Genomic DNA, 23,376 nt, shown 5'->3' with positions numbered 1-23,376 from the left:
ACCTACTTCCAGAGTGACCCAGCTTTCATGATTTATGCACCCTCAAACCGTAAGACTGACAACTGCAAGAACCTAGGGTACACAGAGCTCAGCCGACTTTTCCACTTTGTACCTGCGCACCCAAACCTTGTTATCAATGAACCTACCATGTCCTCTTGTTCCCAGGACCCTTGTGACCCGAGCCCTCTGTGGGGAGCTCACGGACGTCTCCTCGAGTGGCCCTCTGCAGCTTATTTCTAAATGGGTACTTTTCTTTCCACCAATGTAACTTGCAAAGCTACCAACTCCACCAGCACCTCTGCACCAAGATGCAACAGGGCATGGAACAAGTAACTGCTGGTGGTACTTTGAACCCCTATGATCCTAAGCCTCGAAGGAGACCACCATAATGAACCGTAAATAACTGTATGCAACATATGCCTTTTCACCCTTATGGAAGCATTGCTGCTTAAAGACACATTCAAGTGAACTGTTTACTTACCTGTGAAATTCAATATTTAATAAAGTACTTACTTGATACCGAAATTCTTGGTATCAAAATCTACATAAAATTATGACCTATTTTTCTAAATTCTTCTCGGATTTATTCTTGAGTGTGTGTCTCTTTTATTGCTGCTGTGAGTTCAACAAATGCCTAGCACCACTCTCTGATAAGCCTAAACTATTCACCCGCACTACAACAAAAGAGATAATTCAGGGGCATATCATCAAGGAGAATTCCGCCGCTTTAGCGGCCCATTTCGTCCGAAAAGCGGCGAGTTTTTTATTGCCCAATCATCAAGGACACACTAATGCGTGTTTCCTTGAGTAAGCAGCCCTTCAAATGCCACTCTGCATGTCAGCGATAAACATCGCTAATGACATGCAAAGTAGGCGTTCCCCGACATTACTCCGTGGAAATACGCGTTGATAAGGCAGCGCACTATGAGGAAGCCTCCAGAAAACCCACTATGCGAATAAATAAACCGCACTGCCCGCAGTTATAGCGGGTTTGTTATGCCTGGTTGGAAAGTGACTTTTCCATACTTATGACAACAGGCGGATTGTACGGCTGAGGCAACGGGGCATATTATCAATGAAACGCTATACATATCGCATTTCCCGCTTTGCACAATTCTGTCTGACGCCGATAAAGCAGGATTTTTTCGCCGTGGAGATATGCGTTGATGATAACGTGATATCTCAGTGATTAAATCCTGTGATACGCAGCGTTAAACAGAATCGCACAAGGCAGGTAATGCAATATTTATCGCGTTTCATTGATAATATGCCCCTTAGTGTTATAATTTCTGCCTTAGTAAACCAGTATGGATTGCCTGGACTCTTTACACAGTGTACCTCATTTTTGTCCACTATCTAAAGAGCCAGCTTCCTACACAAAGCCCAAACAAAAAGGACTGGACAGGAGTGCAAGAAGAGGTGGAACAAATACAAATGCAGGACTAAAGAAAACCTATCCAGGAACCTGAAGGCAGCCATGAGAACCAGAGGAGGACCTGATGTCCAGGAGGGGTCCAACCCATTGGAGGAGTGGGTGGCTTCACTCATCCCAACAGAGTTTGTAGCTAGAGTGGAAGGGCAAAACAGTGTCAAAGTAGAGGACTAGCAAAAACTACAGGGTGAGTGAAAATAAGATATATTGTTCAAACTGACATGCAGCGCAGCAAGACACTTTGCTGCACTGGGCGGTATGCAAGGTTAAGTACAGGAATGCCTCTGTTAGAAAGGCGACCCCGGGGGAGGCAGAAGATGTCTGACTGACCACCCCTAGGTCCACCTCTCCGTCGAGAAGTAGCCGAGCGTTTACTGAGAGGCCTCCTGAATGAGGGTCCTCTCCTAGGATCGTACAGCAGAGTAATCACAACACTACAGATGGACACCACACAAGAGGTCAAGTTCTTAAGCTTTTATAGCTAGTAAAAGGTTGCGGGTTTTTGGTAGTATGTACAAGCAGATCGAGGGATCTGTAAAGTCTCGTAAAGAGGGGTAAGGTAGCGGGACAGTCTTACTCTGGGCGGAGGACGGGATACCCTACGCACAGCTCTCAATCCTCGTGCCGGGGGGTTCCGAGAGGTCGAGCCGCGGCAGCGCCAGCAGGCTAACAGATGGTTCAGCAAGGTAGGCCGCGGCAGCGCCAGCAGGCTCTCGGAAGGTTCAGCAAGGTAGGCCGCGGCAGCGCCAGCAGGCTCTCGGATGGTTCAGCAAGGTAGGCCGCGGCAGCGCCAGCAGGCTCTCAGATGTTTCAGCAAGGTAGGCCGCGGCAGCGCCAGCAGGCTCTCAGATGTTTCAGCAAGGTAGGCCGCGGCAGCACAAGCAGGCTCTCAGATGTTTCAGCAAGGTAGGCCGCGGCAGCGCCAGCAGGCTCTCAGAAGGTCGTCGGGTTACGGATGAGTTTGTCTGGTGTCGGCCGTGACAGCGTCAGCAGGGCTTCCAGTCCAGGATACAACTGGCGTCCTACTCCGGGGCGGGCCCAGATATAGGACGGAGGTCCTTTGAGGTCCGGACCCTCGCGCCTGGGGGCCAGAGGGGCCGAGATGATGGTGTCCAGACACCCAGCAGGGGGGTGGAGCCAGCGCCCAGGGAGGCCGGAGGGCGATCGATACCAGGCGTCCGGGGACGGCTGGAGGGCCATCGAAACTCCTCTCCCTCCGGGATCTGTCGAGTGGTCACTCGACCACCTGGTTGGATCTTGGTGCCTCGATGTCTGGGCTTCGCTGGGGCCGAGGCCACGCGGTCGTGACGTGGTGGGCCCAAGATGGAGTCGGGCCCGGCCTCGTGCTTAGGTCGTGAGGGGCCTACGCTGGGGCCAGGCCGATGATGGGGGTCCGGGATGGTAGCCGGATCGGTGGTGTTGGGGCGTGCAGGGTCGGGCAGAATGGGCCGCCCGAGGTCCGGAGGAGGGCTGATGTCGTCCTGGGTCCGCCATGCGGGAGGGGTAGGACCACGCCATGAGGCCGGGTCCAACACGCGTCCCCCCCAGCTGAAGGCAGGGGAGAGTCACCCATTTTCTTGGGGATTCTCCTCGCCGAGGCGGAAGAATCGGGACAGGCCGTCGGCATTGGCGTGGTTGTTGCCGGGGCGATGCTCCACAGTGAAATCCATCCCCTGTAGAGAGATGGACCAGCGCAGCAGTTTCGGGTTTTCTCCCCGCATCTGCATCAACCAACGCAGGGGCTGTTGGTCGGTCTGGACTCGGAAGTGGGTGCCGAAGAGGTAGGGCCGGAGCTTCTTGAGTGCCCACACCACGGCAAAGGCTTCCCTCTCGATGGTGCTCCACCGCTGTTCTCTTGCCAGGAGGCGTCGGCTGATGAAGGCCACAGGCCGGTCGATTCCTTCGGGGTTAACTTGGGACAGGACCGCCCCGATGCCGTGCTCCGAGGCGTCGGTTTGGACTACAAACTCTCTGCTGTAGTCGGGGGCCTGGAGCACAGGGGCGGTGCACATGGCAGTCTTTAAAGTCTCAAAGGCTGTCTGGCACGCGGGGGTCCAGTACACCTTCTGGGGTAGTTTCTTTGAGGTCAGTTCTGTGAGGGGCCCCACAATGCTCCCGTAGTCTTTTATAAATCGCCGATAGTATCCGGTGAGCCCCAGGAAGGCTCGGACGGCGGTCTGGGTGACCGGGGGCTCCCAGGCCCGGATGGCGTCTACCTTTGGTTGGAGGGGAGCTACTTGACCGCTCCCTACTTGGTGTCCTAGATAGGTCACGGACCCTTGGCCTATCTGGCATTTGCTGGCCTTGATGGTTAGTCCAGCCCGCCGGAGGGCCGTCAGGACTTCGCAGAGGTGGGACAGGTGCTCATCCCAGTGAAGGCTGTACACCGCAATGTCATCGAGATAGGCGGCGCTGTATTCTTCTAGTCCGGCCAGCACCTGATTTACTAGCCTCTGGAAGGTGGCCGGCGCATTTTTCATGCCGAAGGGCATCACTTTGAAGTGATAGTGGCCATCTGGCGTCGAGAAGGCCGATCGTTCTTGTGCACCAGTGGTAAGGCCGATCTGCCAATACCCCGCCGTGAGATCGAAGGTGCTGAGGTATCTGGCGGCCCCGAGGCGATCGATCAGTTAATCCGCCCTGGGGATGGGATGTGCGTCGGTCCTGGTGACGGCATTCAGTCCCCGGTAGTCAACACAGAACCGGAGCTCGGGCGCTGCTCCGGGGGAAGCAGCTTTCGGGACCAGGACAACGGGACTGGCCCAGGGGCTGTTGGAGGGTTCGACTACCCCCAGAGCTAACATCTTGGCCACCTCGGATTGGATGCAGGCCCGAACCCGGTCGGGCACTCGAAAAGCTCGTTGTTTCACAGGGGGGCTGTCTCCGGTGTCCACATCGTGGACACACCACCGGGTGACCCCCGGCGTGAGGGAAAACAGATCCGCAAACTGCCCCAGCAGCTTCCGACAGTCTTGTTGCTGCTCTGGGGTCAGGGTAGAGGAGAGCCGGACCCCTTCGAAGGAGCCGTCTTTCTCGGTGGTGCTGAGGAGATCTGGTAGTGGCTCGGAGTCGTCTTCAGCTCCGTCATCGGTCGCCAGCAGCAGGCTCAGTTCGGTGCGTGCAAAGTGCGGATTGAGCCGGTTAGCGTGTAGAACCCGGAGGGGGTTCCTGGGGGACTCCATGTCTACCAGGTAGGTGACGGGGCTCTTGCGCTCCACCACCTTGAAGGGCCCCATCCATTTGTCCTGGAGGGCACACGGTTCAACCGGGGACATGACCTAGACTTGCTGGCCCGGCTCGAACTCGATGGACGAGGCGTTCTGGTCATACCAGCGTTTCATCTCCTCCTGACTGGCCTCCAGGTTGGCCTCTGCAAGTTCCCTGAACTTCCGAGTCTGATTGCGGAGTGTCAGGAGGTACCGGTAGACATCCGGTGGGGCATCTCGAACTGCTGTCTCCCAGCCTTCCTTGACCAGGCTAAGGGGGCCTCGAACCGGGTGTCCGTACAAGAGTTCGAACGGGCTGAACCCCAGGGATTTCTGGGGTACCTCTCGGTAGGCGAACAGGAGGCAGGGCAGCAGGACATCCCATTTGCGCCGGAGGGGCTCTTCTAGGCCCTTGATCATTCCCTTCAGTGTTCGGTTAAAGCGTTCCACTAGTCCATTTCCCTGGGGATGATACGGGGTGGTGAACTTATATGCGACCCCGCACTGTTGCCATAGGGACCGCATATGCTTCGAGATGAAGTTGGACCCCCGATCACTCACGACTTCTCGGGGGAAGCCGACTCGGGAGAAGATGCTCATGAGGGCTCGGCCCACCACGGGGGCCGTGATTGTTCGGAGAGGGATGGCCTCAGGATAGCGGGTGGCATGGTCCACCAGGTCGAGGATGAAACGGTGCCCCTGCGAGGTGCGAGGATCCAGGGGTCCTACGATGTCTATTCCCACTCGCTCGAAGGGGGTGGTTACCACAGGGAACGGCTGGAACGGGGCTTTGACTTTCCCCCCGCTCTTCCCGCTGGCTTGACAGGTCGGGCAGGTCCTGCAGTGGTTCTGTACATCAGTGCGCATTTTTGGCCAGTAGAAATGGGTCACCAGGCGGCTGTAAGTTTTGTCCTGGCCCAGGTGCCCGGCGAGGGGCACATCATGTGCTAAGTTCAGGAGGAAGTCTCTGAACCGGAGGGGTACAACCAGCACCCGGCCGGCCCCTAGCTCGGCAATCTTCTGCTCACTGTAAAGGAGGTTGTTGTCCCAGTAGACCCAGTGGGACCCCGCGGGGTCTCCAGCGGCTTGCGTAGCGGCTTGCTGTCGCATCCCCTCGAGGGAGGGGCAGGTTTTCTGTTCCTGCCGGAACTGTTCGCGGGTGGGGCCACCTTCTTGGCGCCATTGAGCGAGTTCCGGGAGGCGGTCCATCTCGGTGAGATCTTCTTAGTCGGGCCCTTGGGGGCCGGGCCCGGTGTCGGCGTCCTCGGGGACGACGGGCGGCGGAGGTGCGGGCCATTCTGGCTCCTCTGTTGGAGCTTCCCCCGCTGGGGCGGAGGCTCGGGCGGACATGGAGCGGGTGGTCGCACAGACCCACTCGGGAAGGCCTAGCATCCCCAGGTGCTCTCTTCATTCGACGCCAGCCCATGGGGAACTTTCCAGGTCGTTCCCAAGGAGGCAGTCCACGGGGGCATCGTCGCGGACAGTCACTTTCAGCACGCCCGACACTCCCCCCACTCGAAGGGGATGCGGGCCATCTGACACATAGTTTCGGAGTTATCTGCGGATCGGACTGGGCACAGGACGTTAGGAAGGATCTGTTCCGGGGTCACCAGATGGCAGCGGACCGCTGTCACGCTGGCCCCAGTGTCACGGAGGGCTTCGGTCCGGCGACCGTTGATGGTGACCCACTGGCGGTACTTCTGGGTGTTGCCGGGGATCGGCCCTCGGGGGATCATGTCGTGAGTACCCAGGCAGGCTAAGGTCATGGCGGCGGACTCCCACTCGGCCTGCTCGGGGTCGTCGTCCTCTTCCTCCCTTCTTTCTTCACCTAGGGCAGCTGCCGTGATCTGGCGGGCTGGGGGCCCGGTGGTGCCGGGTCGCTGGTTCATCGGGCAGAGGGGGTCATTCGCATAATGCCCCTGTCGCTGGCATCTGTGGCACGTAACGTTCGGGCGGGGCCCCGGCCTGGCTGGGGGGCCCCCTTTCCGGGCCAGGGATGGCGACGTGGAGGTAGGGGATGACCCCTGGGGGGTGTCTCGACCCCGGCTCTGGCCTACTCCGCCACCTCGTGGTCGGTGGTTCCCCGGGGACCCCCGGCCGTAATCTCCCATCATGTTCCGGGGAACTCGGGTGCTGGCCCATCGGTCTGCCTCAACAGCGAGTTTTCGTGGCTCAGTCAATTTGCTGTCGAGGAGGTGCTGCCGGAGTTCGACGAAACAGTTATTGGACAGGTGTTCCCATAGAATGAGGTCGACCAACTGCTGGTAGGTGGTGACCTGGCAGCCCCGAGTCCACCCCTCGAAGGCTCTACTGTAATAGTTCACGTATTCCACCCACGTGGTACCGGGGATTTTTTTGCAGTCTCGGAATCGCTGCCGGTACATCTCGGGGGTGAGTCCGTAGCGAGTGAGGAGGGCGGTCTTCATGTGCTCGTACGAGGTCCTCTCGGCATCAGGGAGCTCCAGCAGGGCGTCTCTCCCTTCGTTGATAAACTTCCCCCACATGCCGGCACCCCAGTCCCTGAGGGGTACTCGATGGGCGGCCATGGCGACCTCGTAAGCTTTGAACCACTGCTGGATGTCGTCGTTCTTATAGTACTCTTTGACGACATCCTTGGGTATGTGCACCTTCGTGTCCACCGGGGGAGGTGAGGTCTTACTCCCGGAGGTGGTAGTCTCACCTGCCTTGGCTTTAAATTCTAGTTCTTTGAGGACGCGCTCGTGCTCGAGCATGAGTTTCTTCTCCTCGAGGTCTCCTTGTCTTCGCTTTTCTTTCAGGTCTCCTTCTAGCCGTAGCTGCTCGAGGGCTAGCTTCCTTTCTGCCAGTTGGATCTCTCCTTCTTGTTTGAGTCGAGCAAGCTCCAACTCGTGGAGCCGGTTCCTCTCTCGTTCTCGGGCGTCTTCGTGGGGGAGGCCCGGGTTTGGGTTTGCGGGTCTCTCTCCCGCTGGGTTCAGCTGAGCCTCTGGGCCTCCGTTCGGGCCCGGGTTATCTTCACTCGGGGGTGGCGCCTCCCCGGCGTCCACCCAGGCCTGCAGGGCCGATTTGAGATCTTCTTTGGTGCTTAAGCCAGTGGTAGCGATGCCTAGATCTTTGCAGAATTGCTTCAGCTCCTTGTGACTGTAGTCTTCCATTTTCTCCTTCTGGAATTCTGTGCTCATGGTCGCAGTGGGTTTTTCTGGGTAGCGAGTGAATCACTCTCTGTACGATCTGCGTGGGCTCGGATCCCAGCGCTTGCCACCAATGTTAGAAAGGCGACCCCGGGGGAGGCAGAAGATGTCTGACTGACCACCCCTAGGTCCACCTCTCCGTCGAGAAGTAGCCGAGCGTTTACTGAGAGGCCTCCTGAATGAGGGTCCTCTCCTAGGATCGTACAGCAGAGTAATCACAACACTACAGATGGACACCACACAAGAGGTCAAGTTCTTAAGCTTTTATAGCTAGTAAAAGGTTGCGGGTTTTTGGTAGTATGTACAAGCAGATCGAGGGATCTGTAAAGTCTCGTAAAGAGGGGTAAGGTAGCGGGACAGTCTTACTCTGGGCGGAGGACGGGATACCCTACGCACAGCTCTCAATCCTCGAGCCGGGGGGTTCCGAGAGGTCGAGCCGCGGCAGCGCCAGCAGGCTAACAGATGGTTCAGCAAGGTAGGCCGCGGCAGCGCCAGCAGGCTCTCGGAAGGTTCAGCAAGGTAGGCCGCGGCAGCGCCAGCAGGCTCTCGGATGGTTCAGCAAGGTAGGCCGCGGCAGCGCCAGCAGGCTCTCAGATGTTTCAGCAAGGTAGGCCGCGGCAGCGCCAGCAGGCTCTCAGATGTTTCAGCAAGGTAGGCCGCGGCAGCGCCAGCAGGCTGTCAGATGTTTCAGCAAGGTAGGCCGCGGCAGCGCCAGCAGGCTCTCAGAAGGTCGTCGGGTTACGGATGAGTTCGTCTGGTGTCGGCCGTGACAGCGTCAGCAGGGCTTCCAGTCCAGGATACAACTGGCGTCCTACTCCGGGGCGGGCCCAGATATAGGACGGAGGTCCTTTGATGTCCGGACCCTCGCGCCTGGGGGCCAGAGGGGCCGAGATGATGGTGTCCAGACACCCAGCAGGGGGGTGGAGCCAGCGCCCAGGGAGGCCGGAGGGCGATCGATACCAGGCGTCCGGGGACGGCTGGAGGGCCATCGAAACTCCTCTCCCTCCGGGATCTGTCGAGTGGCCACTCGACCACCTGGGTGGATCTTGGTGCCTCGATGTCTGGGCTTCGCTGGGGCCGAGGCTGGGGCCGAGGCCACGCGGTCGTGACGTGGTGGGCCCAAGATGGAGTCGGGCTAGGCCTCGTGCTTAGGTCGTGAGGGGCCTACGCTGGGGCCAGGCCGATGATGGGGGTCCGGGATGGTAGCCGGATCGGTGGTGTTGGGGCGTGCAGGGTCGGGCAGAATGGGCCGCCCGAGGTCCGGAGGAGGGCTGATGTCGTCCTGGGTCCGCCATGCGGGAGGGGTAGGACCACGCCATGAGGCCGGGTCCAACAGCCTCACATGTTTACTCATACATCACATGACTGTAATTTTCTAGGGCAGTGACAATTTATTCAGCACTGTCCAGCCCTGCCAAGTTTCTTAGGTCCATGCATGATGTGCTGGCCCAGTCCAGGTTTTCCTTTGAATACTGGGACATGTAGTGTAATGTACAACATTATTGACCAGGACTACAAGTCCCAGAATATCAAGGAAAAAACCTGCACTGGAGCCGTACATCATGCATGGACCCTGGAAACTCGGCAGATATGACTGTGCTAGTGCAGGCCCTCTTGCACCATAATTGATTCAAGTGTGCCTGTGTTGAGTCTAGGCAGCCAAAAGTGAAATGTAATGTAAATAGACTTTGTAGAGGGTCAAATTGTCAACTGAGAGGGAATACAGTTGCTAAGTATGAGCATGCTCTGCAATTAGGATCATTTGAAGAACCAGGTGTACAGTTACTAGCAAAAATCCATATTTGATGCATCTGTCCTGATGTGATGGGTGAGGTTTTTACAGGTGTGGCCTGGCATGTAAGAGACCACCCTACTTCCTTTCTTTCTTATATCGATGAGTCCTCAGACTTTGGTCTCTGGACGTCACTCTCCCCACAGCTCCGTGGCGATCTGCACTGCCTTCCTGCCAGACAACCGTCCGTATCAGGGTTCGAGCCTCCCCTCAGCCCACTCCTGCCTGTGTCAGCTGTTTTTTCCTGCTCTGTTAGTGTGACCGTGAATTAGATTCTGTGTGTTAAACCTGTTGTTTTGCTCGCATTCCCTGCCTTCTTTCCTGCCGTTTCCTTCTTCTTCCCATCCCGCGTCCTGCCCCGCTCCCGCCTCCCAGACACTCCTCCCTCCCCTTTCCCCTACATATGTTGGCCGCTGCGCGGTCACGCAGCGGGCGCGCCAAAGGTGCGCCTAAGGCAAGCCCGTCTGCGCCCGTCCGCGCCTGGACCGAGCCCAGCGCCAGAACCCCTGGCCCACGCAAATGCCACGACGCCCGACCCACTACGACTTCAGCACCCTCCACGCACTCAATGACGGACGTTCATGCACCTGCTGCCTAGCCTCCCCAAAACGCACCCAAGGCGCCTTCTGCGGGAACTGCAGCTTCACCAGCATCCGGCCCACCATCTCACCTTCCAAAGAACCCAACCACCTCAGATGCATCCTTCTCAACACCTGCTCCGCCCGCAAACACGCCGTTGAACTCTTGGACCTACTCAACTCCAACACCCCGGACGTCGCCTTCCTGATGGAGACCTGGCTGAACCCCTCCTCGGCACCCAATATCGCTATAGCCATCCCGTAAGGCTATAAGATCACCCGCAAGGTCCGAACCAACGGAGTAGGAGGAGGAATCCCCATCATCCACAGGAACATTCTCAAAGTCTTGACCTACACCGACGACACCCTCGGCACCGCGAACACCTGCACTTCCAGATCCACACCGACCCCAACACCACACTCAGAGGAACCCTTATCTACAGACCCCCCGAACCCTGACCACAGTTCAGCGACTCCATCGTTGACTTTGTCAGCACAGACGAACTCGCCTCCCCGGACTACATCCTCCTCGGGGACCTGAACTTCCACCTCGAAAACAACAACGACTCAAGCTCCTCCTCCCTGATTGACAGTCTCGCCAACCTCAGACTCAGACAACTCGTCACAACACGCACCCACTCCGCCGGCCACACGCTTGACCCCATCTTCTCCTCATGCTCCCATGTCTCCTTCAACCACAACACCGAGCTCCACTGGACCGACCACCGGTGCATCCACTTCCCCTTCCCGGGAACCCACCACGCACTACCGCACCCAACAGATGCCACGCCACTGCTGAAGCAAAGTCACCGAAGACCAGTTATCCACCACCCTCACCCGGAGCCCACCAACAGACCCGACCAACCCCGCCGCCCGTAACCTCAGACACCCTCGTCCCGCTCAAGATGCCCCCCAACAGCCACACCAGAAAGAAAGCCAGCTGGTTCTCCGAAGACGTCCAGACCTCCAAGCAAACCATCCGAAAGCTGGAGAAGAAATGGATCCGGGAACGAACACCAGAAAGCTACACAGCCCACAAGAACGCCACCCGCAGACACCACCACCTCATCAGATCTGTCAAAAGGGCCTCCTTCAAAGAACGCCTAGACAACAACACACACAACAGCAAATAGCTCTTTATCATTGCGAAGGAACTCTCTAACCCCATCTCCAACACCAACGACATCCACAGTCACAGGACCTGTATGACTCGCTGGCCACCTTCTTTCACCGCAAGATCACAGACATCCACGACAGCTTCAATGCAGCGACCACCCCAGCAGCCACCAAGACCCCGACCCCCACGACCGCCATCCGCACCAACCGCCTGCTCTAATGGACCAACATCAACGACAACGACATCATCAAGATCATTAACACCATCCACTCCGGATCCCCGTTAGACCTCTGCCCACACCACATCTTCAACAAAGCCAGCACCACCATCGCACCCCACCTCCGGAAAGCCATCAATGTCTCCTTTGAGACAGTGACCTTCCCGGAGAGCTGGAAAGACATCAAGATCAACACCTTACTCAAGAAACCCAAGGCGGACCCCAAGGACCTCAAGAACATCCGACCCATCTCCCTGCTCCCATTCCCGGCGAAGGTGATCGAGAAGACCATCAAAAAACAACTGACCAGCTTCCTTGAGGAGAACAGCATCTTAGACCTGTCCCAGTCTGGATTCCGCAGCAACCACAGCACCGAAACCGCCCTCATTGCCGCCACCAATGACATCAGGACCCTGCTAGACAAAGGAGAAACCGCGGCCCTCATCCTCCTGGACCTGTCAGCCGCCTTTGACACGGTCTGCCACCGCACCCTACGCACACACCTCCATGACGCAGGGATCCAAGAGAAAGCACTGGACTGGACTACCTCCTTCCTCTCCGGCAGAACACAGAGCGTCCGCCTCCCCCCTTCCGCTCCAAAGCCACCAAGATCATCTGCGGTGTACTCCAGGGCCCAACGCTGTTCAACATCTACATGGCACCGCTCGCCCACGTCGCCCGACTGCACGACCTCAACATCATCTCCTACGCCAATGACACCCAGCTGATCCTCTCCCTCACCAAAGATCCCCACACCACCAAAACTAACCTCCACGAAGGAATGAAGGCCGTCGCAGAATGGATGAGGAACAGCTGACTGAAGCTGAACTCGGACAAGACAGAGGTCCACATCCTCGGAGCCACCCCCTAGGCCTGGGACGACTCCTGGTGGCCGGCTGCACTAGGAACAGCTCCAACACCCACCGACCAAGCACGCAACCTAGGGGACATCCTCGACTCGTCCCTCTCCATGACGGAGCAGGTCAACGCCGTCTCCTCCTCCTGCTTCAACACCCTCCGCATGCTCCGCAGGGTCTACAAGTGGATTCCCACCGAAACTAGAAGGACGGTCACTCAGACCCTCATCAGCAGCAGACTGGACTACGGAAACGCCCTCTATGCAGGAGCCCCGGCCAAACTCCTGAAAAGGCTCCAAAGCATCCAGAACGCCTGATTCTCGACATCCCTCGCCGCAGCCACATCACACCACACCACACCTGAGAGACCTGCACTGGCTCCCTGTCAACAAGAGGATAACCTTCAAACTCCTCATCCACGCACACATGGCACTCCACAACACCGGACCAGCATACCTCAACAGCCGACTCAGTTTCTACACCCCCACCCGACAGCTCCGCTCTGCAGACCGCGCCCTCGCCACTGTCCCCCGCATCCGAAGAGTGACCGGCGGAGGCAGATCATTCTCCCACCTCGCTGCCAAGACATGGAACACCCTCTCCATCCTCCTACAGCAGAACCAAGACCTACTGACCTTCAGAAGACTCCTCAAGACCTGGCTCTTCGAACAGTAGCAGCATCCCCCTTGCGCCTTGAGACACTCATGGGTATGTAGTGCGCTTTATAAATGCCATGATTGATTGATTGATTGATTGATTGATATTGGGGTGGGGGTGAGTGCCAGTGATGCAGAGTGGAAGTCCATGATTGTTTGGTGGAAGCGTAGATGATGTGTGAGCTCGGTGGGTCCCTGGGAGTGTAGTGCCTTGCAGGTGTGACTGAGCATTTTGAACTGCCAGTATGTCTGAATGGAGAGGCACTGTATTTTACTGAGGTGAGGTATGATGTGTGTGCCACAGGGCAAGCTGAGTGATAGTCTGGCTGGATAGTTTGCTTCTTATGTAGCATCTGTACATGGATGCCGTGGTAGAGGGCATTGGTGTAGTACAGTCTACATGTGATGAGGGCCTGGGTGGAGGCCCTACAGGTGTCAGGAAGGAAACATATGAAGAAATGTCTGACCATGCAAATTATATAAAAGGAGGTGGAGGTGATGGTGGCAATTTCAAGGAACATGGTGAGGTAGGTGTTCAGGATGATGGACAGCTTTCCGGGATGGTAGAAGAGTGAGGGTTTTGGGGCTTGGCATGTGGACAACCAGGGTGAGTTCATGGTGAAGAATATCATCACTTCTGTCTTGTCATGATGAGTATGAGCAACTTACCTCACATAGAGTTAGCTGTGTTGCTCAATTGCATAATGTAATAACTGTTGGTGGCGTTGGTATCTCCTGTGAGTTAATGCATGATCTGGGTGTCATCAGTATAGGAGGTGATGTAAAGTCCCTTGGTCTGAATGATGATTTCCACAGGAGTCATGTAGAAGTTTAAGAGAGTGGGGCTGTGTGAAGAGATTTGTGGGACTCTGCAGATGAGCTCCTTGGGTTCTAAGGAGAAATGGAGTGAGCTTGAGCTGTTGTATACTTCCAAGTGTGTCTGTCGCTATCCATTACAGAGATGGTTCTCAGTTTCTACTGTTGTGGAGTCTGGAGAAGGCTGTGTCTGTGCTAGGAGGATACAGTACTCCCCTGAAAAAATAGAATTATGGCATATTCATGCCTTTGGTCTTTCATGCAATGCAGCAAGGTTGCTTGTTGTGAAGTGTTGTGTATAATTACACAAATAGGCACCCTAGTTAATACTGAGTTTGTGTAAACAATGTAGTGGTATTGCCATGTGAAAAGCAACAATAGTGTAACATTGCCTTATTTACTTGTCGAAACATATGTTCCAAGTATTCCTGTGTGATTGAAAGTGATGACAACAACTGTCTGAATTTTACAATTATCACTTATATCAAATTCAATCATGGATTCTTCGTAACATATTACTATTTCTGTGAGAACGGATGAGAATGCTGAGATGGACCTGACAGAATGGGGACATATGCTAAAGGAGCGGCCAATGGCAACTGCACAGAGCAATGACAGGGTCACACCTACACAGTCACCTACGCTGGTGCAGAGAATACAAATAGTCAACCCGCACCCATACTGAACTAGTTAAGTTATTATGTCTTCTAGCTTGGAAAATGTATGCTACTGCTGCTGGTCGCCGCCGAGGAGAGGGGAAGGGATGGGGGGGGGGCGATTTTTAATTTTTGGTTAAATATTATTATTGCTATGTAAAAAAATACACGTTGCATTGCGATATAAGACATTCATTGGACCCGTATAACTGATCTCTGATTTACATACGAAGACCCACTGTTTGAGAGTACTGGATGCCGTACAATATGTATATGACAAAATGTATATGCTGTGACGTAATGCTACCAATAAAAACAAGTTAAAAAAACATATTACTATTTCTTTCCAGGGGGACAGACAACACCTCTTGTAGATCAGCCTGCCTGTGATGCCCAACCTGTTGGAGATGCCATACTGCCCTTCCATAGATGATGACACCTTCCAACAACTCCTGGTCTCTTTTGATACTTCACTTCCGGTCTTGACAAGGGAAGACGACATAGCAGGATCTCCAGATGAACAGACAAGCAATGGACATGGATCATCTAGCTTTACCATCACAGTTAAGGACTCCAATAACCTTCAAGTTGTTTTACAATGCTGAGTGGTAGGAGCCCAGCAGCAAATGGCTAAAGAGGTCTGGTCAAGAATGGAGACCATAGCGGGCACTCTTGAAGGAGTCCGTATGTGCCTTAGCCGTAATAAGGGGTTAACAAAGGCCATCACAGACCCCTACTCTAGGGACTCATCGGATTGATGAGTCCCTACTTGACATTACTGGTGTTATGATGCAGCAGGAACACCAGCCTTCTACATAAGACACCGGTAAAATTGACAGGCAGCTGAGGGCCATAGCAAATACCATGCAGTTCCTGGAGCACAAGATTGACTCCTTCATTGCATTAACGTGTGCACTCAATAGCAAAGTCATTGCTCTGGTGGCAAACCAGCGGACCCTTGCCAGGGATTACCATTGTGCCCTACTGGCACTCAAGAATGCTGTTGGGAAACGGGGAGGCACGTCTTCTGCCTTTGATGTGTGAATGCCTGACGATAGTGAAATAGCTCAGTTGTCTCCCATTCAACCACCACCAATTACAGGTGAGGCTAAACATGCATCCGAGGAAGATGTGGAGTTCCCCAGTTTTCACCGAAGAAGTGCCAGGTAAACATTTGTGAGTGGCTCCTGGCCAGTTATCCTACCTGTTCTCTGTAGGACATCATGCAACCTTCTTTGGAACCCAGTACAGTACTGTTTGCTGGTGCAGTTGTTTATCTTATCCACTTGTGGCCTTTAAAACAATCTCACCTTTGGTAATGACAATGTGTTCCTCCTTACTGAACATAATCGTCATGTGTAAATGTCTATTGACAAGTGTCCAAAAAGGCACTTGTTCTATGACTAAAACCTAACATTTAAGGATACATGTTCATCGAAATATCAAATCATCTATTCATGTTTTAAAGTGAGGATCCATACTTCAGGAATTACAATAGTAAGTTTTTGGCAAAAGCCATGAGTTTGTATGGTTGTTTCTGAAAAGTCTACATAAAAAATATAAGTTTAAAATCCTAAAGCACTTTTTTACAGTTGACAAAGAGAGAGCTCAACTGAATTGCACAGTGAGATGGGTCTGGCAAAGTACACACAAATCTACTACCTATAAACGGGATGAGTGAGGCATGTAAGGTCAAAACACTGTAAAAAATTTCAACATTAATGTTGTAATATAAAGATTATAACATCATTGCCAAATGTGAAAACATCACGGCTCACACAACTATAATCAACAAAGCAAAACTCTGGTTGGCTGTACCATTACTAGGAAGATAGCCATGGCCATAGTCCTCATGGATTAGCATAGTACTTGTGTCACAGAAGGATGTACAAGGGCAACCCAATACTGTTAATGACAGTGACCAACACATGCAAGTTCACCTTGCTTCCCCCTGTATATATTGACAAGTGTTGAGTAATACAACACAGACCAAAATAGGCTGATGTTACTCTGCCCCAGAGAGACCCCACATATGTTGAGTGTGAGAGCTTCCACATATCAAATCATTTGCACATACAAGTTTTGCATAGGTGGAAGACCAGTGAACCTGTATTAATGCTACACCTTCCAGGGAAGGGGTAAATGGGAGACATATGGTAGAAAACTACTGTTGTCAGTTTTTCTAGGTGAGATGCATGATGCGTCACATTGAGAAAGAGGCAAATTCAAATTATGATGGTCTATGTCCAGGCAGGTGTGACTTCATGCACATGTATCAACCAACAGTGGCATAACAAAACTTGAGGGGGCCCTCCTGCAAACAACATAGAGGGGCCCCCTGGATCAATTGGCCCCCTGCACGACCGTGGCTGCAGGGGCTATTGTTAAGTCACTGTCAACCAGCCAACAGACATTCCCTTGTACACAATGGTGGAAGGGTGTCTGAGTTAGTGCTAGGCAGCAGTCGTATCTCAGTGCAGCCAGGGAGCTGTAGTCAGAAGTTTTTTCTGGTAAATTTTTATAATAATCTTTTTTTATTTGATTGTGTCAACATTTTAAATGAAATATCCCACTTTTTAACCGAACAGCGGAATCAACATCCTTCCTCCCCCCTGAATGTGATATGGGGTGGGGATTTTAACATTTCATTGTGTAACAACTATAAAAATGGTAATTGTGGTCTTACTGATGAAAATGGGTCTTCGTTGTCCCACTTCACACACACGAATAGCGGTAACTGCTTGAATGATTGTCTCTTCTCTCTAGAGATGGATTTTGTAAATGAGCTGACTGACCCCCCTGTTGATTTTTTACCAACGTTTCACGGTAAGGGCCTGTCAAGTGTTATTGATTATATCTTGTCCTCCCAGAATATGAAGGGCCATTTGGTAAATTTCAAAACAGGCTCCGACACTAGTAGTGACCACTTTCCCAATAGTGTGACAGTGCAAGCTAAGAATGTTCCGCCCAAACCCAACTTACTAAGCCTACTAAATCAACAATTCCTGACCATGGATAAGTTAAATGGCTTTTCTGTTAAATGGGCCAAAACCGACCCGGTAGCACTTAACGGTAAAGTAATAAAGAGAGCACTCCCATGGGTGAACAAATGTTTAGCAATAGAGTCCCCCCCACAGCTGATTTTAACTAGTTTTACTGAAATTATCAGAATTATTAGAGAAGAGCTGCTCCGTAACCAAAAGTGCAAAAAATCTCCCAAAAAGGGCTGGTTTAACCCGCAATGTCGTAAAGCCCTTTCTAATTTGAAGGCGGCCCTACGAAATCCTGTTAGAGACAAATTTGAGGTTAACAAACTTAGAAAGGAATACAACTTAGCACAAACAAGACAGGAAATAAAGAAAAACCTGTGGGCCCAACTGCATGAGAGCTGCTTATTAAAGGATAGTTCTTTGTTTTGGCGTGTAGTAAAATCTCCTTTCCTGGTAGATGCACCAACCACCCGACACATTGATGTCGCAATAACCGCCGAGGAGTGGGTAACCCACTTCTCGAAGATATTTGGTGGCATCCCCGCCGAGACCAGCAACGAGGGCCAGGTGGTGGGCGGTTTGTCCGGGGATCAGATTAACCCAATCCAGTTTTCTTTCGCTCACGATGATGTCATTAAAGCCCTGTCAGCTTCCAAATCTGGCAAGGCTCCCGGCCCGGATGGGGTACCACTGGATATTTTTAATCATAATCAGGAACTATGGTCTCCTCTTATTACCCGAGTCCTAGCAGCAGTTACATCTTCTGGTCTAATTGATTCCTGGTCCACCTCTATTTTGCTCCCTATTTTTAAGAAGGGCGACCGAAATGACCCTGCCTGTTACAGGCCCATTTCCCTCCTGGATTCCCTAGGCAAAGTTGCAGGCCGGTTGATACTAGAGCGCCTCCAAGATTGGGCGACCACAAACAACATCATGACTGACCTGCAATATGGGTTCCAGGAGGGACTGGGAACTGTTGAACAGGCATTAAACCTTGCCCTCTTAATTGGCAAATACGCTGGAGCTAAAAATGGAAATTTTTACCTAGTGTACGTAGACCTCAGCGCAGCTTTTTACTGCGTCTCACATGCCAGACTGTAGACAATTCTTAGTGAACTGGGGGTTGAATTGGCCATGCTGGAAGGGAGCCAGGACCTTCCATCCATTAATCATCGCCCTTTTCCCACACTATTATATGCGGACGACTCCGTGATTTTAGCTAGATCACCAATCCAATTGTAGAATCAACTTAACAAATAATGTAAATTTATGGCATTGTTGCGTTTAAAAGTGAACATTAGAAAAACCTATGTCATGCACACAGGTCCTGGGTCAAAGAAACCAAAATCAATTTACATTGATAAAATCAAGTTGGAATGTACTAAGGTGTATCCTTATCTGGGCATCTTGGTGGATGATAAACTGTGTTGGAAACAGGACATGAGCAGCAAGAAATTACTTTTCCAAAGAGCTACTTCGGCGCTAGTCTCCTTTTCGAGGAAATTGGGAAAGCCAGCCCCATCAGAACTATTAAAAATGTACTACACAAAGTGTCATAGCATAGCAGTCTATGGGGCAGGGGTCTGGGGTTATGCCGACATAGACACACTACAACTGGTCGAGAACGGATTTGTAAGATACTTATTGGCAGTACCCCAAAGTGCACCTACGTACGGCTGCCACATTGAGTTGGGCATGGACTACTTAATTGATAACATCAGATCCCAACCCATCCTTTTGTGGCACCGAATCTGGACAAAGACGCAGTGCCGTCTGACTCGCTCACTTATAATGGACTGTCTGGGCCTTGCATACTGGTCAAAAATCCCATGGCTTACATACGTGAGAAACTTTTTCAGAGACTTGGACCTTATTTCTTATTTTGTAGAGCCCTCTGTCCTGGCGGACATTACAAGGAAAGATCTAAAAAAGCTATGTTTAAGTCATCTAAGGGAATTGCACCTATCCCAAGAATTGCATAAACCCTCGAATGTCCAGATTTTAACAGTTCAAAATGCACCTGGTATCCAACCGTACCTAATCTTTCACCTAAATTCATATGAAAAATATCTTTTGACAAGGTTTCGACTTAATTCTTTTTTTCGCATAGTCTCATTTCCAAGACAGCAGGACTGGTCACCCATTATCATGAAGTGTCCCTGTGACGGTACATCTGCCCAGTCGACGATTCATGTAGTGTTGTTCTGCAAACATTATGAGTTCCCCCGCAAGCGTTGGATTATTCCATTGCTGCGTACAATGGGATTTAGATCTTGCCGCCCTGCTTACTTGGCGTTGCAATATTTGGAATCTGAATACATTGCAAAGTGTGTAGCTAGCTTTTTAAAATCATGCATAAAATATCGCTATAATTTTGACTAATGCAACTTTAATCATTCTAATTTTCACATAGCGTGTCAATGAATTTTATTTTGTAAGAACACTTTTATGCAATAATTACTTTTAAAATTGTACCGTGTATTGATTGTCTCCGCTGTCGTTCTTAACTGTTTTTATATTGTACTATTTACTGTTATATGCACATTTTATGGTTCCAAAATGATGACTGACTGACTGACAGTGCAGCCAGGGGGCTGTAGTCAAATCTCAAATCCTACACTTATCTGCCCTCTCCCTTTCACCAAGGGCCCTACAGTAACTGTGTTGTGCTTTGTACACAATCAAATACTGAGCCTAACTTACAGTGTTTAAACTATGAAATGGTTCCACACGTAACTCGAATGTGAGAAAACATTACAGTTGTGCAGAGGACTCTGGCAATGCAACCAATTCCTAAATGTACTCATAATAAGTTTAACATCTTGTACTCACCTGACACATTAGTACCAACTCATGACAAATAAAATGTATCCGACCCACGCAACAGGGGCAATGCACCGGTTCCGACCCGTGAAACAGAGGCGATGTGCCAGATGTACAATATAAGCGCAACATCTTCTGGAGCCAACCCCTTAGGAAATCTTCCATGAGTCTAGGACTGGGGTGGCACCATTTGGCAGGGCAGACTGACATATGGCAGATCCCAGGTGCTGAAGCAGGGTGGTTGGAAGTCTTTTATGTCCCTGAGAATTCATAACAGGAGGCCAGGCAGAATGGCCTTCGAGTAAATCTGGGTTCAAGGGATGCATGAGCAGTGCTTATCATCCAGCCAGGGGGCAGCAGGCAGCATGTATGGTTGTCATATGTTTGTCTGTGTACACAGAGAGTGACCCTATGGTGAAGTCTCATTACACAGTCAATTACCATTGTGAACTTCAATGAAGCAAACAGTGCTTGTATTTTGCAGCCTTGTAAACTGAAACTACATAGTGATGTGAAAGAATTATATTGAGCCATTCATTGGAATGAATTATAACATTTTGCTGTTATATATGGCAGTGCTCGCATATATTTAAGTATTGTGTATCTGCTGTCAAGCATACTGACTTCATCACTTACAGATGTTGGTTGTACTAGATAGCCTGGTACAGCACATGTCTGTCAGATTTGTCATTACATATTTTTGGTGAGTGTCTCAGTGATTTGCAATTCATTGGCGAATTGGAACACATTGAAAGAAACAGGGGGGCATATTATCAAGAAGGGGCTATAAAATTATCGCTGTTTTAGCGGCAGGAAACTACCGCTAAAGCAGTGATTATGGCTTGATAATATGCCTTGTGAATTCCCATTGCAGCCCAGGTTAACACCAGAACCTGGGCTGCTATGGGAATTCACAAAAGCATATTATCAAGCCCATTATCGCCGCTTTAGCGGCAGTTTCCTGCCTCTAAAACGGCGATAATTGCATCACCCCTTCTTGATAATATGCCCCAGGGAGATCATTTGTGGTGTCAAAGATGATTTATTTGTAGGAGTTAAAACTCAAATATTTGTGTACCTTCTTTATCTATATTTTAAGTGAAAACATTTTCTACAATTCCATCATATCTCTGACGACCAGCCATAGCGGACAATCTCTTCCTCAGAGCCTTCATCCTCTTCCTGGTCATGTGGGATTGCCCCCTGAAAGCCCAATGGGACATTTGTTCTTACACAGATATTATGGAACATTGCACAGACTAATGTGATTTTGCAGACCATGGCAAGTGAATACAGTAGTCTGCCACCTGATTTATCCATGGTAAAGGAACATTGGTCCCTCATTAGAACATGCAACAATAATAAAACAGGAATACGATTATGCCCATATATGTTGTCCAATAGATAAATTAAAATCTTTTTTATTAAACAATATCATTAAATGGGTGGGTGAAAATGGCAGTGAAATTGACTAAGAGACTCGGTGGCACTAGTACATGACAGAAATTAAAAAAAAATAGGTTGTCACATTTCTTACAGCACTTCTGCCCTTATGCACATTACAACAACATTAAAGTAGTGTCGAAGTGCGGGAGTTGATGTGTTGATACTTACAAAATCATAGGATCATCATTAGGACGTTTAGGAATTCATGCCTGAGAACTGAATACGCAATGGTAAGCATAATTATCTGAGCTTAAGGCCTGTGGTCGAAGACCAACAAGGCACACCAGGATTCAGTGCAGCTTTTGCTCCATGCAATTATTATAAAACAATGCATTTTTATAGAGGCGTAATTTTTTAAATATGATGTCAAACATTCACCCCAGTAAAGAGATCTGGGACTAAATCCACCGTTTATTTGCTCCCCCATACCATTCCAGTTTAAACCCAGCCATATGCATATCAGTCTTGACCCTGTTCCCCGTGGGAACATTCCGGCCCGAACTGCCAGGCCACGTGTTCCCTGGAATGGAAACAGGCAAAAAAAAACACTTACCTGTCTCCGCCAGCTGCAGGAAGGAGCAGGAAGCACCCCAGGCTCCCCATAGCCAATCACAACGCTGCAATGAAGCGATTGTGATTGGTCTGAGTGCCGAACCACGGCGCTCAGATGGGGACTGGGAGGCTTTGCATGGTCCTCACCAGGCTGTGTAAAGCAAGCCTGGCGGGGAAGATGAAAAGTGTGCAGGACTGTTTGGCCGTCCTGAGAGGGCCCGCCAAGTGTCATGCGCAATTAAGGAGTGCAAACCACTCCTCTCCCTGCACTGGGCAGCCTCACCCCACCCAGAGAGCCACTCACTTCAATAGCAAAAGTAAAATGATATTAACAATACATTATCATATTATTTTTCCTTTTGAAGTGAGACGGCTGACACTCCTCTGCCTTAGCGAAGGAGACACATCTGATAAAACGGGGTGATCATTTCTGTCTCTACGGGCAATGTGCATATCCCTTGGTAATCGCACCACAGTCAGCAGCTTCTTGCGAACATACGTGTTTCCAAGTATTTATTTGTACAGGAAAGCATGGAATTATTGTTGCTTACTCTGCGAGAGCACATGCCTGAAGGTTAACTAAGAATAAAGTAAGAGAGGCAGGAGTAAGGAAGGAGAGAGCGACACTGACAAATGTGAAATAGAAGAGGAGGTGAATGACAGATGGAAACATCGGTAACATATTTGATTGAGAACAGAGGGAGAGTGAAAGCTTTGAATGAGGAAAGAGGGATCTTCATATGTTGGATTTTACTTATTTTTATTTATGTGTACAGTTATATATAACTAAAAAAGCGGGGACAGAGTATTGTCAGCACAGATTAAGTCCTTATGCAAACACATTAAATGGATACTTATACACGGTGCTCAATAAGGGAGAGCAGCCACACCCAAAACCCCAGGCTAAGACGAACCCAGTTAAAGTCCTTTTGAGCACACTCATAGACTGAATCAAGGTGTACTAAGAGTTCTTCCAATTGGAAATTTTCTTTTCCATTCCCTTCATTAAATGCTTCTAGCCAAGAACATCCTAAGTTTACGCACACACATTTTAGGAACAGCACCAGGTGC

The sequence above is a fragment of the Lissotriton helveticus genome, chromosome 6 (assembly GCF_964261635.1).
Source record: "Lissotriton helveticus chromosome 6, aLisHel1.1, whole genome shotgun sequence".
Taxonomy (NCBI): Eukaryota; Metazoa; Chordata; class Amphibia; order Caudata; family Salamandridae; genus Lissotriton; species Lissotriton helveticus.
The sequence above is the reverse complement of the archived record's forward strand: the minus strand, read 5'-3'. Positions refer to the sequence as shown.